The sequence below is a fragment of the Euleptes europaea genome, chromosome 9 (assembly GCF_029931775.1).
Source record: "Euleptes europaea isolate rEulEur1 chromosome 9, rEulEur1.hap1, whole genome shotgun sequence".
NCBI classification, from domain to species: domain Eukaryota; kingdom Metazoa; phylum Chordata; class Lepidosauria; order Squamata; family Sphaerodactylidae; genus Euleptes; species Euleptes europaea.
In genome coordinates this window covers 45,579,623-45,598,136 of record NC_079320.1, presented here as the reverse complement: position 1 = coordinate 45,598,136, position 18,514 = coordinate 45,579,623, and the positions used below count along the sequence as shown (strand labels likewise).

The 18,514-nt window shown below is 42.1% G+C and overlaps 1 protein-coding gene across 3 annotated transcripts in view; it reads right to left on the bottom strand.

Annotated features, from left to right (window-relative positions):
• TRIM2 (tripartite motif containing 2) overlaps positions 1-14,863 on the bottom strand; it is an 88,656-nt gene extending 73,793 nt beyond the window's left edge. The window contains exon 1 of one of the 3 annotated variants that reach the window (XM_056855713.1): positions 14,845-14,863. The gene's annotated coding sequence lies outside the window, so the exon portion shown is untranslated. Of the gene's footprint in view, positions 1-1,944; positions 1,964-2,428; positions 2,707-14,844 lie in introns of those variants that run through there. The other 2 variants (XM_056855711.1, XM_056855712.1) reach the window with 2 other exon arrangements.
• Between the last annotated feature and the right edge of the window lie 3,651 nt (positions 14,864-18,514).

Sequence of the window (18,514 nt, the reverse complement as noted above, 5' to 3'; positions counted from 1 at the left end):
GGCCTTGGTCTGATCCAGCAGGGCCTTTCTTATGTTCTTAGATCACAATAGGTAGCCGTCTGTAGCAAAAGAGCAATAGTCCAACAACACCTTAAAGACTAACAAAATTTCTGGGAGGGTATGAGCTTTCATGAGTCACAGACCCGTGAAAGCTCATACCCTGCCAGAAATGTTCTTATTCTTTAAGGTGCTGTTGGACTCTTGCTCTTTTCTACAACAGTAACAGATTGTATCTGCATATGCATACTGTTGAGTAACCACACCCAATCCATGTTCATTTAAAATTATAGGCCAAGTTGCCAGGTTGAGAAGAGGTTGCCTGAAAAGCAACACCCTATTTTTTTTAAATTAATTACTGGCTAATAGATCACGATGGGTATCTGTGTTAGTTTGTCAATAGCAGTAGCAAGAGTCCAGTAGCACCTTAAAGACTAACAAAATTTCTGGCAAGGTATGACCTTTCATGAGTTTATACTGTGCCAGAAATTTTGTTAGTCTTTAAGGTGCTACTGGACCCTTGCTCTTTTCTACTGGCTAACAGATTACAGATATAATATAATATAAATAGTAAATACAATGTAACGCATGACTGAAGGCAAAGCATCTGTTAATGCATCCATCAATTTGAAATCTGTAATTCAGGATCCAAGAAAGGACGATCCTGTATGGAGTTCTGAAATGTCTCAATTTTAAGCCATCTTTCAAAAATTTGATGCAGGAACAATCAAAAGTATATTTAATACAATTACAGAACATCCCTCCTGAATTACCCCCCCACACACACACACACACACAATATTTGAGTATTTAATCTTGCTTAATTCTGGATTAGACTTCTAAACTTCCTCCTCTACTACACTTAGTGCCCAAGGGCATCATCATTTTATCAATTTTGGGATGTCCTTGTCTCACCAGTTAAGACTGTTGCCAAATCATTGTGGGGAAACCAAATCCTCATCAAGTGTCACCAAATAGAACCATTTTCATAGAAGGTGAAATAGGGTGTGGCTGCATCATGGGAGAAGAGGCAGCCCAGAATCCCTGCCCAAACACACATTAATGCAGAATCTGCAGCTTTTCTTTACAGCAAAACCAAGAATATATTCATCGTTTTGCTTTCGGTAGCAGAACACAGGCTCAGTTCTGACTTGCTGCAGATATGTGCTGTTTTCTTACACACAATTCCCACCTCCATTCTCAGACAGGGATAGCCATTATTTGCTATTTGATGTATGAAAAAACAGCAATGAAAACATGATCTGAAAGTTAGCAATAACCATCCATGCCCACTTCACACATCACAGTAGAAGATGATTACTGCAGTCTGGAAAAGGAGAAAACAATCTGCACATGAATCGAGGGAGAAGGTACCGCAGCACACGCCCTTGGCACATGTCTGATAATCCCAACAGTGGTTTAGAAAACCATCTGAAGTGAAGGCCTCTTCACTTCAAGCTCCCCTTCTTTTAAAATGCATGGGAAAGAACTGCAGTGATAAAATTACTACACAGCTCCTAGATCAGATGCAGTGTCTGAGACCACAGTAAATAACACATCCTGTAAAACAAACAAATTGGACATGACAACTCAAACAAAACTGAAAATGGCAGACACTTCTCATGCAATTATCAGATATGGGAATGGACAGGACCAGTTGCACCAATTGCCTCCCAAAAGCAAGTTTTATTTCATATGTAATTAGATTTTGCAAGCTGCCCATTGAAATCTCACCCCACTATTGTAGCCTTATACAGAAGACTGCAAATACCAAACTACACACTTGATAACTGGAATTGGGGTGGGGAATAATCTTTGTAGCTAAGCAGTACCCAGAGAAACTTGCAACTCCACTGTTTCCCGAGGACAATTATCCCTCATTTGCTCTCTTCCCAGGCAGAGGTTTAAACACACAGGGAAAGGCTTGATGAAAAACAGATTGCTCACCATTCTATGGTCATGGTTTTCCCCACCCCTTCTGATCAGGGTTTACAGCATCTCTTAAAATGACTGCTTGCTTCAGGTTTTTCCAACCAGATGCTGCAGAATTTCCCAGTCACAATTCTGGCACTATATTTTAAGCCAGACCAACAGAAAAAAATTATCTTAAGCAATAAGTAGTTTTTCTCTAGTTGTAACCATTTAAAAACAACCCCTCTCTAAATGGCTGGAGGCTTATTTCTTCTCATGAACCAGCAACCTTTAATCACTTCAAACACAGCTACATGTTCCATCAGGTGACCAAAACCTGTTTCTTTTAATTGCTCACACTGAAAGTCAGTTCAATATTGCAAATTAACAGTCCTCCTCCAGTGGGTCTTTGGCTTTCATCTCATTCCTCTTTCAGCAAGAAACACTACAGTAAAAACGCACACACACACACAGCCTTAATTGGTAAACTGAAAGTAGCAAACAAGCCACGAATACTTACATCTGCAATTGTTCGTGATATTTGCGCACTGATCCAGCAATTAGTGATTACAAAGGAGAGAAAGAGCCTTTTGAACCGCCTTTCAAGCCTGGAAGCAGCGAAAAGGAGGCTGTGCGCTGAAAGCGACTCAGGATTTTCTATATATGCTCCCAGCTCCGCTTGTTTCCCATGTGCATGCCCAGCTGCCAGATTTAATAACCACGTCAGGCTCCCCCCCACCATAAAGAGGAAATGGGGTGACAGGAGAAGATGAAACAGCCAGCATGTTAATCTGCAGTTCTGCCAGCACTAAGCCTTCAATGGACGTCACAGAATATCCCCCCTTGAACTGGAAAATAAACCAGTGCTGTTTTGTTTCAAGGAAAGGGTTATGCTAATATAATCTTGCAAGCATTGTTTTACTCGCTGGATGCAGGGCCAAAATCACACACAGACACAGGCATGCCTATCTGAGGAGGTGAGCTTTGACTCATAGACGCTTATAGCATGGAACATTTTGTTGGTCTGGCGTCAAATTTTGTTCTACTACGGCAGACCAATAGGGCTAACCAACTGAAACCTACCGGTACGTTGGCTTTGTATTTCATAATAAATAAATCTAAAGGATTTATGGACCCATTTTTTTTAAAGTCCTGATTTATTTAAAGTCCCTCCATTTACATATACCCTCCATTTCAATATTCCCCCTTTGCTGGATGTTTGGCTAAAGGAAGTAGTAGAAGTGTTCTTATTTACCAGTCCAATGCTCCCATGCAAAGCGATTCTTAAAATGCTGCGCCTTTGTAGTGGAAGGGGGCAGCCTCAGCTTTCTCTGGATGAGTGGCATTTCCAAACCGCAAGTAACAAAACCACCTCCATAGATCCAAGAGCCCAAGAGTTTTAGGATACAGGCAACCCAATTGTCTTGCAATTTAAAAGGAACAGATATGAAGGGAGACAATATACAGTCACATTTGCAGCAACCAATGTGTGCTGCAGAGATCTTGTGATTCCTTTTATTGCTTTTCACTTCCCTTTCCTCCAAGGCACCTGTCTCAGCAGGGAGCAGTTTCTGTGGAAACTGCAGAGAGCTAGTTTTCCCGTCAGAGCGACTGTTACCATGGAGACCTTACATAATGTATATGGCCCAGATTATGAGTCCTCTCTGAAACTGATGTGAGATTTACATTCTAATGGTGTGTCTCCCCCCCCCTTTCAAACTAGGCATGTTGTTCTGGCAGGCAGAATGAAGAAAAGCAATTCTCGCATTTAAACACTGGCTGAAAGCCATTGTATTAACTGAACTAATAACAGGTTTAATCTAATGGACATCATCATAGAATTTCCAAGCACTCTATTCTGAATAAGACTGCCAAACAGTTTGGACACACACACCAGACCACTTAATTTTTGTAAAGTTATGTTTCTATATTCCCTGTGTTTCTTTAAAGGGAATAAAATGAAGAAACCTCATTTAGTTAAATATGCCCCTGTAAAACTAGTCTTTGCCCTGACCTGGATGGCCCAGGCTAGCCTGATCTCGTCAGATCTCAGAAGCTAAGCAGGGTCAGCCCTGGTTAGTATTTGGATGGGAGACCACCAAGGAATAGCAGGGTTGCTGTGCAGAGGAAGGCACTGGCAAACCACCTCTGTTAGTCTCTTGCCATGAAAACCCCAAAAAGGGGTCGCCATAAGTCGGCTGCGACTTGACGGCACTTTACACCCACACAACTAGTCTTTAAATGCTGACACCTTAAAAATGAAGTGATGCACCTCTGAGGACAGAACAGACAATAAAGACTGTGGGGAAGCTCTAAGGCTAGTTCATAATAGGTGGTGATTCTCTTTTTCCCCATTGGAGCTTGATGACAAGTAAGGACTAATCTTCAACTGATCTCCAAGTGATAGAGATCAGTTCCCATGGAGAAAATGGCCACTTTGGCCATTGGACTCTATGACATTGAAGTCCCTCCCCTCTCCAAATCCTCCCCTTCTCAGGCTCCACCCCCAAAATCTCCTGGTAATTCCCAACCCAGAGCTGGCAACCCTAATCATAGCTGTCACTTCACTTGAGAAGTGAAATGGGTTTTCCTGGTAGCAGGGTCTTGTCTGTGATGAACGTTTGACTGTTTGAACTTGCCACTATCATAAATCATAACAGATATTCAGGCAAGGCTTGAAGCTATTGTCTGCAGGCTTTTTGTTCTGTTGACTGGAATGCCATTGCACATCATCATTTTTTAATGTTTTAGATCATGCTTATTATTTTGACTCACGTTGTAAATAACTTTAAGGGTCCGTCAAAATGGGATATTTTTTTAAGTGAATAAAACAATGCTATTTATGTCTCTATTAAAAGCATTCCTAACTTCAAAGTCAATGGCAAATGTTTCCTCTCTTCTACAGTATGAGCTGGAAAGTTCGAAATATATTGCATAAGCAAGCAAGCCACACAGAGCACTGGAGCATAAACACAATAGTTTCCCTCACTGCCATCCTCTCAATAAATATAAGAAACATTTATCCTGTCTTAGAGCGAAGGAGATAAGTTTTTTTAAAGATCAATTAGATTAGGTATCGGTATCAGTCATATGGAAATATTTTTTAAGATAGACAACAATTTGGGTCACAGGCCGGGATCATTTACTTTTGAAGTAAACACAAGTACGTAGGTCAAATTCTAGCCCAACATGGTCGAGACAGAGAGTGTAACTATCTGACAGTATTCAATGACCTATGTGGTAATGCCTTGATGTTCTCTCTCTTTCTCTTTCTGTTCAGGAATGTATCGGGTGAAAAATATCACCATAACTTGTGTCCTTAGAGGTTGGATAAGTATAAGATAGAAAGAGGTAGATAATATTTTCAGTCATACAAATGATACCCACACTAGATATACATTTGGCAGAGATGTAGGAATGTCCAGCAAATTATGATGCAGTAGCTGTGTTATAATATTATTACAGTTTTGTTACAATAGAACTAATTGATATATACCACCCTTTACTGCTCTGCAGATAAAAACTCATTGAAAGGCTTGCGGAGGTACTTTTTTGTAATTCTTTGTAATTCAATAATATATTTTAGACAATATTGAGAATATGCCATTCGACTAGGGTTGCCAAATGCCTGGTTATGGTGGGCAATTGCCCACCAATTGATGGGGCTGCCTGCCACCCCTCAGCTGGCCAGCGGGTGGAAGCAAACCAGCTAAAGGGGGTGATCCATGCATGCATGGTGCGTGCAGTGCAATGACATTACTTCCAGGTATAATCCTGAAGAGCCAGCATTGCGATTGGGATGCTCTAGCACCCCCCCCCCAAAAAAAACTCTATGGTTTCATTAGAGTTTTTAGAGGAATGTGCTAGAGCGTCCCGCGCAATGCCGGCGCTTCCAGGGTAAAGCCGGAAGTGATGTCATCGCACTGCACACACCATGCATGCACAGATCGCCCCCACCGGTGGCAAGTGGGGGACCTGGCAATCCTACATTAGGCACATCCTGCTACTTTTCCTTGCAGGTGTTGTAATTTTTACCAACTTTTCCTTAATGTAACCACCAACCTGCATCAAATTAACCTATATAATTGTCACTGGTTTTTGGTCCTAGAAACCTAGATATTTTCAAAGAGGAAAAGGTAAGAGATTCCTTGAGAGGGTTAGAAATAGTTGAGCTGCCACTCAGACGCTGAAGCTCTGACACATTTGTTGTGTAACGCCTTGAACTTCAAAAGCACAAGACTCAAAGGCAGAAATGGGAACAAATTGAACAAACATGAAAATGGTATAAGGCACATTCAGAAAAGACAGGCATGTTATAATCTAGCACAAAATATTTCAAAAGGTTCAAACAGACACCACACCTTATTCAAAGTTCTTAGCATGTGCTTGAACAGGTAGTGTACCGTGCATTGTGGAAGAACACTCCTGCCCTTCGTGGTTAAGATAAAATTTAATTGATGGGCCATAGATCATAATTTTCCTAATATCCATACATTGCCTAACGGAGAGTCAAGTGTGAGACAGTGATTAGAGATAGTGACACAATGATTTGGACTAGAAGCAAGGAGACCCAGGGTCAAAGCCCCATTCTGGTCCAGTAACACTCGCTCTTTCTCACCCTAACCAGCTCACAAGGTTGTTATCAGGATAAAATGGACGAACAGGGAGATCCATGAATGCTGCCCTGAACTCCGGGAGGAAGAACAGGACAAAGATGTACTGTAGTCAATATATAAAAAGATTATATCATAAAGCATCCGGTTGATCACGAAGAGGAGGTGGTGTGGTTCAAGTGTGTGAATTAGTGCTGGGGTCCCTGTTCCCATTCCTGCTCAGTGGAGCAATGGAAGCAAAATGGGTAGGGGCAGGGGCATCATGTGATACTCTAGGAATTTCCCAAATCTCTATGGTAAAAACTAAGCTTGTGTGTAGAGAGGTTCTCTAAACTTTCTTGTGCTAAAAAAGGATCCTCTCTCCCCATTGCTGAGTGACATCACTTTGCCATTCTATTTTCTAATTTACTTATATCCTACCTAGAGCAGCTTACATTTTTCTCCTCCATTTTATCTTCACAACCAGCCTGTTACATAGGTTAGGCTGAGAGTATGTCCCTTGCCCAGCTTTCATGGCAAGAGTGGGGATCTGAACATGGGTCTCCCAGATCTTCCTAGTTTAACACTCTAACCACTGCACCACACTGGCTCTATTACTCCGGGAGGCATGGCATCCTTATTTTCCACACCATCAAAAAATAGTTCCCAAAATGACATCACTACAGAGACCACTGTACAAAAAAAAAAAAAAAAAAGTACAGCTATTTGCTGAAGTAGTAAGTTATTGACATAGTGGCTTATGAGATTGTCTGCTTAATAATTTACTAAGTAATGTAGTATAAAGGCTGCATATGCCTAGCAGTTTGGAGAAAGAAAAGCCTCAAAGATTATCTTGTACAGCAGGAGAGAACAGAAGGGAAGTAGTGTCTCCTTCCCACTCTCAATTTTCACCATGTATCAAGAAGCAGCCTTCAAAACGTTGAACAGTTTCCACATGGGGACAGGCTTGTGTCATTTCTTCATTGCTGCTTGTGGTGTTAAAGACAACTCTGTTCCTTTAATCTGGGCCAGTATTTTAGACTGCCTTGGTTCACTCCAGGACTTGGTGTGGGCAGGATCAGGGAGAAAGGAAGTTGTTCTCACTGCAGCTCCAAACTAGGACTGTGCACCTTGTTTCCAGTATTTTTCGGGTTCTGGTTTAATAAACCTGGAATTTTTCAAAGAACAGCCAAATATAAGCGATTTGGCTTTTTGAAATAATTGAACACTTTTGGGTTTAGTAAACCTGAAACCCGAAAAATATGCAGTGCAGAGCTGAACACTGGGCACCACAGAGGCCAGCGTCCAGTTCTGCACCATCTGTCCCTGAAGAGGCCCACGTGGACTTTGGAGAGGGCCCAGCATTCAAATCCCTGCCACCTACAGCCTCCAAAGTCTCCATAGACTTTGGAAGCTGCAGGTGGTGGGGGTCTGACTCAGATCGCCTCCTGCAGCCTCCGAAATGCCTGGGGTTCAGAGATGGCAGGCGGCAATCTGACTAAGCCAGCAGGTAAGTAAGGGGGGAAGGAATGGCGGAGGGGTCAAAGCAGCCCTGAATAATGCCGAAAAAAATCAGGATCTGCTTTTTCGGCTCCCTTTTATTGCCGACATTTTTTTAACCAGTAACCCCCCACCCCCACCCGATGCAAATATATACCTTTCCTCTTATATTTCTGCAACAGGAGGGGCTCAAGATTTGATTTTTTAAAAATGTGAAGCTGGAAATTCTGAGAACACTGTTACACATATTGTTATAATAGTATATTGATATTCAATGCAGATTAAAAAAACAACAACCCAGAAAATCCACCTGGTGGTAGGGTTGACGAAATGGCTGCTTCAAGGGAAAATGGCTGCTACATGGGCAGGGGAAAACTCTCGACTTTTCCACCCACAAAGCAGCCATGCATGCTTTGCTGGGACCTTTCCCAAAACTTTGCAGCAGTGCTGGTTTGAGAAAGATCAGAAAAACGCCAAAAGGTACATACGTGAACATACCATGATGCTACGGGGAAGCAGGAAAAAGCCTTATTTCCAAACGTATTGCACCCGGGGCACAAAACCAATGTGGAAATGGTCTTGGACAGTTGGAGGCTTGTCACTGTCCACATTTTGAGTGTAAAATGCAGTCAAGCCCTGTTGCATACACCAACCCCCAGGCTATGAATGTTGTCTGTGTCTATGCACTTCCCATCTCACAGTCACAGAAATAAGATCTTGTAATATTTCCTGTGGGCCAAATAAACAGACATTACACACAAAGGTAATGAAAAACAGCCTTGGTAGCCTGCAATCAAGTGCAGAAGGGAAAAAACTTTTCCCCGTAGGCTGTTTTTCCATTCAAAACTGCCCTGCTTAATTTTCCTCCTGCAGCAGAAAGCAGCTTGCAATAGGGTACCAACCTCCAAGTACTAGCTGGAGATCTCCTGCTATTACAACTGATCTCCAGCTAATAGAGATCAGTTCACCTGGAGAAAATGGCCGCTTTGGCAACTGGACTCGATGGCATTGAAGTCCTTCCCTTCCCCAAACCCTGCCCTCCTCAAGCTCCACCCCAAAAACCTCCCACCGATGATGAAGAGGGACCTGGAAACCCTAGCTTGCAAGGGGGTCTTAAGCAAAAAGCAGACATGAAAAGAAAAGGTCCAGCAAGGACTGCCAATGGCAACTCAGGGACGCTCTGGGATTTGGGCAAAAACCCTATGGGTGAAGCCGGTTTTTACCATAGAGATTTTGCTCAAATACCAGAGCATCCCTGTGTTGCCAGTGATATGATGACACATGCCAGAAGTGACAATGCGGGTGTTAAGATGCTGGGCAGGGCCTCCCTCACTGCTGGTAAGTCCTCCCCTGCCCCCTTCCAGTTGCCAGATGGTACCTGGCTACCCTATGTCTAGCAGCTCCAATCAAACTCTTCTACCCCTACCTGCCATCTGCTTTTAACTGAAATAAACATTAAGAACATCTTGCACATATTGGGGTGTAATGTTTACACATGGCCTTGAGTTCAAAAGCCCCGTGACGCAGAGTGGTAACCTGCAGTGCTGCAGTCAAAGCTCTGCCCATGACCTGAATTCGATCCCGACGGAAGTCCGATTCAGGTAGCTGGCACAAGGTTTTCTCAGCCTTCCATCCTTCCAAGGAAATGAGTACCCAGCTTGCTGGGGGTAAAGTGTAGACAACTGGGGAAGGCAATGGCAAACCACCCCATAAACATAGTCTGCCTAGTAAACGTCGGGATGTGACGTCACCCCATGGTTCAGTAATGACCTGGTGCTTGCACAGTGGACTACCTTTACCTTCTTTTACCGAGTTAAATGCTGTTGGGAGGTGGGGAGGGGATTTCCTGCTTCCTCACAGCATTGTGGTGTAATTGTGAGCCTCCCAGGGTTTCTCCACCTTCTCTCAGATCTTTCTCAAACTCACTTGCTCTGAAGTTTTGAAAAAGATCACAACAAAGCCTGCGTGGTTGCCACGTGGGTGAAAAAGTTCGGATTTTCCTGGTCACACAGCAGTCATTTCCTCTCCCTATTGCAGAAGGTTTTTCTTTTCTTTTTTAGTTGGCAATTTAACAGCATTATATTGATAGACCTTTGTACTAAGATATATCTCAGGTTCTCTGAATTCCTAGCTTTCTTTTCTTTCTTTTTTAAGAAGTTTTAAGAAGTTGTCTCCAGCCCCCTATCTCTTCTTTCCCTTCTTGTAACAACTCCTATACCCTCACCTTTCCCCTCTTCTGCTCTTCTTCCCACCAACCAACCTACCTTTTTTCTACCAGCCATCTTCGGCTATATTTAATAGTTACGTCCTTTATATCCCACCATTCTGCCCAATGGGGACCCACAGCAGCTTACATCATTCTCCTCCATTTTCCCTCACAACAACCCTGTCAGGTAGATTAGTCTGAGAGTATGTGCCTGGCCCAAAGTCACCCTGTGAGCTTTCAGGGCAGACTGGGCATTTGATCCTAGTCTGAAACTAATCATTTGCGAGGTGGCCGCTATTGAACAGGAGCAAGCAGCCAGGCTAGATGAATCATGCAAATTCAGTGGTAGCTAGTCACCTGCTGGTTGCTGCTGGGCACAGGTCCTAATAAATCCTTCCTCAACGGCCAAAACAGCCCTAGAAAGGGCTCTGTCCCCTGGCCCGGTTTTTTACTTTCATAAATCAATACTTGAACACTGGCAATACTGGTGTGGGTGCCTAGCAATTACCACAGAGGGCATTTGTTTCTTAAAGCTACAGGTGCTGCTTCCCCAGTGTATTTTTTTTTTTTTTGTAGATTCCTGCATTCCTTTCAAGAGCAACTTCTATTGGTGCGCTGCTCTGTTAAAGCCGTTTTTGAGACTAGACTTGAGGATACAACCTTGCAAAGCACAAAGTTTTCGAAAACCTGACAAGGAAAACAAATGTAGCTCTTCATGGGATACATAGTCACAAGTCCTGATAAGATTTGTTTTTTAACAAAACTCATTATTTTTTGCTAGTGTTACAATTTTCCAAGCACAAAAAAGTTAGTAGCAGCATTGAGCCACAGCAAAATCCCAAAACAAAACCACACAATACCTTTGATTAAGACCAACTAAAACAACACAATGTAGCATGCAAGCTTTTGAGTTCTCCAGAAATCTTCATCAGGATGGGTTTTAGAAACAAATGGAAGGGGAGAGAGAAAAAGTATATTTCAGGCTGTGATCTTAAGGCTTGTTAAGGATGATGGTGGTAGCAGCGAAGGATGCATCTGCCAAGAGAGCAAAGCATCCTGCCATTGTTCCCTTCACTGGGTGCCTCCTCCTCCACTGTTGCCTTTCTCCCATCATCCTCTTCCCAAGCGACACAAACGCCATCTATCTTTACTTCCCTGCTTGTTCCCCCCTTCCCCCACTCCAGCCCCTTCCCTCCAAGAAAAAGTTTCCCTGCTTTTTTCAAAGCAGGACAATCACACTCCATTTTCCTCTCTCCTCAAGGTAGACGTTTTCTTTCCATTCTATACTGAGGAGCAAGTACCTCTATACAAGCAGCCACAACTAGATGGACAGTGGGACACAGTACTTCCAAGTTACCTGCAGCTGTTCATACAAAAAGGACTGATTGGCCACTGTGTGAACAGACTGCTGGACTTGATGGGTAGGGTTGCCATCCTCCAGGTACTAGCTGGAGATCTCCTGCTATTACAACTGATCTCCAGCCAATAGAGATCAGTTCACCTGGAGAAAATGGCTGCTTTCGCAATTGGACTCTATGGCATTGAAGTCCCTCCCCTCCCCAAACCCCGCCCTCCTCAGGCTCTGCTCCAAAAACCTCCTGCTGATGGTGAAGAGGGACCTATTGATGGGCCTTGGTTTGATACAGTATGGCTTTCCTTATGTCCTTATGATAAGGTCTGGTTCAGCCTGCTGCTCCTTTAAGGGCTGCCATGACTCACTCATTCAGACCAAGGAATATTCATGGATCTAGTTCCTGCTGGTCTCTACTATCAGGCTGAAGGAATTTCCTCTTCCTGCAGACTCTGGCACTTAGTTTATTAAAGCTTAGCAGAAGAAAATTGGACAGGAGACAAGTTGTTCTATCAAGGATAGCCTGGTTGCTCTCTCAACTGACATGAAGCAATTTGATACAGAAGCAAATGTTCTCACTCTGAATTGGCTTCATTTTCCTTCAAAGATTCTTTCAGAATGCAAGTGTGATTGCCTGTTTGATTCTGCACATTTCCAACATGACCCCTGAACGGCTGGGATTACACTAAGAAGCAGAAACAGTCCTGTGGGAATTTGTTTGAAACGTGCTACTGAATAACTGCTGGAAGAAGCAGCAAACAAACAGCTGTGAAAAAAATAAATCTTTAGAAGATCTTTAAGAGAGCTGTTGGGGCTCTCCAAATGTCCCTTTGTCACAGCGAAAATGTTCACCTATGAACAGTTCTAATTCCAACCAGACCTAGTTTAAAATAGCCAGTTAGTCTATGACCAAGGAAGGTATAAATACAAATGCCAGGATAATTCAAAGGCGTTGGAAGATAAGTGATAGACATTATTTCAGCTTATTGCTGTAAGATGATTTGAAGGTTTGTGAGCAACTCACCAAGACCCACAGTCTGTTGTTATTTCCATAACCTTTGCATGCACTTGGGTTATGAGCAATTCCATTTAAAACACAGTGCCATCCCCCCCCCATTTCATGGTTTAAAATTATTCTAATTAAATAACCAGAGAGTCGTCATCACCAGCTGCAAAAACAGTGGGGCATATTTCAAATCACCAAAGATCTCTGAGATATATTCAGCAGTAAGAAGAAAATAAAATTGAATTTCTCACCTGCATATTTATTTTATTTATGTGGTTTATAATTCTCCTTGCTCACTGAGACTCAAGGCAGATTGCACAGTGTAAATCAATGCAGGCTATAGCACAGGGCATCTAACAAGAATCTATGATCTTTTAAAAGTATGACTAATTCTATCATGAGATGCTCCAAGCAGAGGCGCTGTTTCCAGATACAGACAGCTAAAGAAGGGGAAACAAGAAGCCTCACTAATTTATACTTCACCCAGGTCCTTAACATGCCCTTGAGTGTAACCAAAGGTCCGATCTTTTCCAGGTCTCTTAAATTACATCCTGTTATCTCTGGCCTTTTATGCATGGGTAGTTCACATTGCGATAACTGCCGGATTACTTCAGAGCTTTGTTGGAATTATGCATGATTTTGGGGACCTTCAGTAGTCACTTTGCTCTCCCTCTGTGTTTCCCCTACATTTTCAGGGTGCTGTTTTCCCACAAATGTAAAGTCTGTATCGATCCCAATTTGAAAGCCAGCCCTGTGCATAGTTTTGCATCAGGTTTGTCTCCCCATGCCCATTCTCTGATTTCCCACCCTCCCTTCCTACACCTCCTCTTGATCAGTTTCACAGGGAGTGTTTTCAGACCTTGGGGATTGAATTGAGCCGGGCTGATTTCCCACCCTCCCCTTATACATGCCCTCTTATAGGCATGAAAGCCTTTTTTTTGTGAGTGCAAGATTACCAATGGAATGATGAAATGGAAGTGACTGTATGAGCGTTTTTATATTCTTATGACCCCTGCATTGAGATAGCCAGAAACAAATTGGTTGGTGGGAGATGTGTTTGTCCGGACCCTTCTCTGCTTTGGCTGTAAAGTGGCCACCCCAGTTCATTTAAAATGTAAGAAACCCGCTGCAGGGCTGGGGACGTGTTTCAAAAAAAAAATACACTACAGCCAATTACAAAGCAGCGTTGTCAGGGAGGAGGAACTCAGAAGCTCCACATATTCACTGAGGATGCATAATTAATCACAAGGTACTCTTGGCATTTCATTTTGGGGGGAAAAGCCCCTGTGCATAGTGTTTTGAGAATTCGACTGCAAATACTGTGCAGTTAGAAAGCAGCAGATCCAGCAGAAACAGACAGTGCATAAAAGGCCTCTGTCAGGGTGCTAAGAAGGTTTAAAGTCTCTAAGCCATCATTTAAGAATCTAACAATAGATGACCAAGGCCATTCAAACAAATAAAATATTTAGCCCCCCCCCCCAAAAAAAAAACCCCAAAAACAACTAATGGACACAATATAGAAATATTATATAATATCAATTTCAACTGCATATTGGGATTATTAATTAATTTCCTTCATCCCTTTGTTGGATTGAAATTACTAGCAAAGCCTGTATTTTTCTATTAATTTAATATTTTGGTTTTGGAACATGAGCAGCAGCAAGGTACAGCTCACATTTGCTCTGAGACATCATAGGAGGTAAATCAGCCCACCCATAACAAATACATGCCGGATAACATTGAGGTGGATGCCCCCTCCATATACATAGCAGTCAGAAGGAAATAAAAATACTTGTGTATGGATACTGCCAAAAACAAGAATCCATAATATGAAAAGCATGGCTAATCCTACCATGAGACAAGGTGAATGGAATCTATATCCCCCAATGGCAGATTATACTGTAATTTAACAAATATCAATTTTTAACATTACACACAGTAAGTAGATGCTTACAAGTAAACATGGACCCATGGGGGCATAACATCCACCACTCCATGGTCACCAGAGGAGTACGCTAGTACACCCCTGAACAGGGTGGCAGATACCTACATCTGCTCGGTTCTGGATTCTTTCTCCAAAGCTCTAGTTCTATATTCATCTACTCCTAACGTTGCATTAGTTTCATATTTAGAAAGATCACAAAACGAAAATGTTTCTCAACTGATCAGTAGGCTTCCTACTACTTTTATACTTCTGCTGCTGCAGCTGTTGACATAGTTTTTGACCAACAATCGGCAGCTTGTAACAAGAGGTGACAGTATTTCAGATGGAATACTTTACCTTGCTCTCATTTCCTTTGCAATTTTCAGCTGTGCAACATTGCCATGTTGTTATCAGCCATGCAGCAGAAAATCAACTGATAATACATTGTGACAGCATCTTGGCTTGCCCGCCTGCTTAGCAATGATTTATATCTGTAGACTTTCTGTTTTCTATATACAGAGAAGCAAAGAAACAAAAGCCACTGCAGAAAGCCAGACAGTGGATGAAAAGCACACTCTGTTCTCCAAACATATAGAATAGAGCCTTGTTTCTTCACTGACTTGGGTGTAGGACACGAAGGTGTTAAGACTAAGTGAGGCAAAGAGATCTTGTCTTTTGATCGGATTTAGAAGTAATCCTAGGCAGAAGCAGTAAAAACCAATGACAGGTTATTGGAGGTGGGGAGAAAGTAGTTCATCAACCATAAAACGTTTTAAACATGCATGGGTTATTTATGGATATACTGTAAGTAAATAATAAACCAAGCTGGGGGGAAAATAGGACAAGTGCTTTTTCTCTGAGGTCTCCGTTATATAGGGAATCACAAAACATGGCTCTAAGGCTGCTTCCTATCAGTCAATAATGATACCCTCAATGTCCAAATTATGGAAAGAACATTAGGGGTCCCTTTATGAAATCTAACCAATCCTTAATGGTGAATAGAATAAAGGAAGCCAAACCTTGTACATCCATGGGGTTGGGGGCATGGCTCTTTGGTAGAACACATGCTTGGCATGTAGAAGGTCCCAGGTCCAATCCTGGGCACCTTCAATTAAAAGGATCAAGCAGTAGGTGATATGCAAGATCTCTACCTAAGTTCCTGGAAAGCCACTTCCAGTAGTGACCTTGGTAGACCAATGGTCTGGTTAAGCGTGACAGCTTCATAAATGTTTTTCTAAAAGAAGCAGCCAAGATTTGGTCTTTATAACACTTTGTGGGGTGCATTCATGAGGACATGTAATACTGAACAATTCTAGGAAACATTAGCTGGCAGTAAAATTTCCCCATAAAAACTGATTTTACCCAACCACCCTGAGAAAAAATCCATAGCCAATGGTCACCATTCAAGGACATTTTGATTTGTAACATTGCTCCAGGAGTTGTTGGTTTGTAATTATAATCTACTTTTTAAAAAATAGACATTATCATTAATGCTACTGATATAAACACAGTCTTTTGTCTAATTTAATGCAATATCATATTAATGAAAAAACTGGTGTGTGACCAGTTCTGGCTCACTGAAGCCTGCATACTATTTGAATTAAAAAGCTTTTGCCAACGAATCTGACATGCACTATTGACAGAAAAGCTGATCGTTTGAATACTGGGCTGCTGCTGAAAGCAAGCCAACAAGCTGCTGTCACTGATGTTCTAAATAAGGATCATACTCTTACTGTAGGCTTAATCCTGGGAAATCACTTCTGAATTGCAAGCCAAGCCTTGGTTTACACTGGGAATGCATTCAATTAGAGGAAGAAGAGGCCTTTGGGCTACAAACGCAAAAGCAGATTCTTACCACTAAACCAAAATGAAATCCCTACAATGACCAGAAGGTGCTTGAGAAATGCAGTTTATGCTTTCTAGCAACCACAACTCTTCTTTTCCACCTTGACAAAGTAAAGTGACTAGGAAACAATGCTGGGGAGGATGGAAGGAGTTTAAAAAACAGAAACAGGGGCCACAGAAAGTGGACCTTGAAACTAGCTGCACAAGAAATACTTAAGTGATTTCACAGCTGTGGTCAAATGTCTTAAAAGTGTTATCTAGCCATCACAGAGTCTTGAAAATATCGCTTCTTTTTGATTTCTGTATTTACTTGCTTTTGCAAAGTTAGAAAAGGCTTCTGCTTAGAATGGACCACCTGTCACCAAGCAGTAATACTATACCCCCATCTGTGTTAGTATGAACAAAGCTGTTCTGCCTGAAGGGTTCCAAGTACATGTCGATATTGGTGGTGGGGGGGCAGTTCTGCACATTTATCATGGCATGCATGGGGCCTCCATGCAAATTAATTATGAAGCAGGAGAAGGAAAACCTAATGGCAAAATGGAGAGGCAACGTTGGATTTGCAGCAGGTCACTGGACTGGCCAGGCTTCCATTAGGTGGATACAGACATGTTCACGAAGTTTTCTACATTCGTCTGTCGCTAGTTTCATTGACTATTTGCCCTGAAGAGCCTGTAATTCAGAATCACTGGTAACTTTGTGACGACCTTTGATAGTTTTGCCATTGAAAATCTATTAAAAAAAACCTTAGAACCCTATAAGAAACTTTAAAAGATTAAGTATGACATGTGTTGAGAAGAAACCTGCCTTAGAAGGTTGAGAAGAAACTTGCCTTAGAAGAATACAGAATTGTATTCCACAGTACTCTGGGAACATTGCCAGAGGAATAGATAAAACAACACCTGCTCCAGAAGGGGAAAGTAGTATTGTAGTATTGGAAAACCTTTTCTAATTGTAATGCCTGAAATCATTATATGCTATGGGAAATGTATTCTTTGATTTGAATTATATTCTTTGTACTCAATAAAGTATATCTGCACTTATAAATAAGCCACACTCAGTATATGAGTTGGCATCCATTACTGTAGTCATACCAAGCACTTGCGTATGTTGCATGCCTTAAGTATAAGAGGCTAAGTTTTGCTCCTTAGTTAGAAGCTAATTAAAGAATCCATAGATGGTCTTAGTATGCTTTCATAAGCTGGTTTTCCAGAGATAAAGGACCAGCTAGGAACCTCCTTAGTTAGCTTTGGCAGGAACCAAGGTCCAAGATAAGGATGGCAGTAACTTAGCATCAAACGAAGAAACACCTGACAATGGTGGGTCTTCTTTGCTCATTAGTGAGCATTAGATCACCACTTTCTATGCAACGCCTCCGATTCTCTAATAGGGTATGCTAATCCGGGGGTCCCTAGTATTGGGTATTTGGGTCTCTACGTTACGTATTGCGTCTTTGTACCACCCATTACCAAAGACTATATTTGTGCTTGCAATCCTTTGATGTGTGGTGTGAATTGTCTGGCGCTTTGGGCAATTTTCACCAGGGGTTTGCGTATTGGTCCAATAAACAAACTGCTTCGAATCTTCAACCTCCTGCTGTTTTATTGTCATTGGGTATTGATACCATATTACAGGCATTTCATAATAGAGATAAGAGGCAAGCATCACATATGGTGGCGACTCACACCTCAATGTGGAATACAATTTCCCCCAAAAATATGCTGACTCAGAGGGTGAGGGGAGCACAGCACACCTTAGAAATGATGATGCATGAAGAATAATCAGATTATCTACATTATCAGATGTAGAAGGGGCAACAACACATACTGCAGATGTGTTGATAACATAGATCTGAAATGTATATAAGGCGGAGCAAGATAGCCAGTACTAGAGAGTGTTATTGCTGGGCAGACTACAGCTGCACAGACATAGCATCTCTCCATCTCAGAGGCCTGAGAGGTAAAACATTGAGACTCTGATCCTTGCGTGGGCAGAAGTTCTCTGAGGTATCTTGAAGTATCGAGATCTGGATATTTCAACATATCTTATAATATTCACAGTCTTCTTGTGAGACTGCTGTATTCCTAGAAGAGGATGGAGACCCTTAGAATTCTTATCCTTTGAATAGGAATCTAAGTGCAGTGATCTTTCCAACTATTGGAACACTGAGAGTCCATTGGAT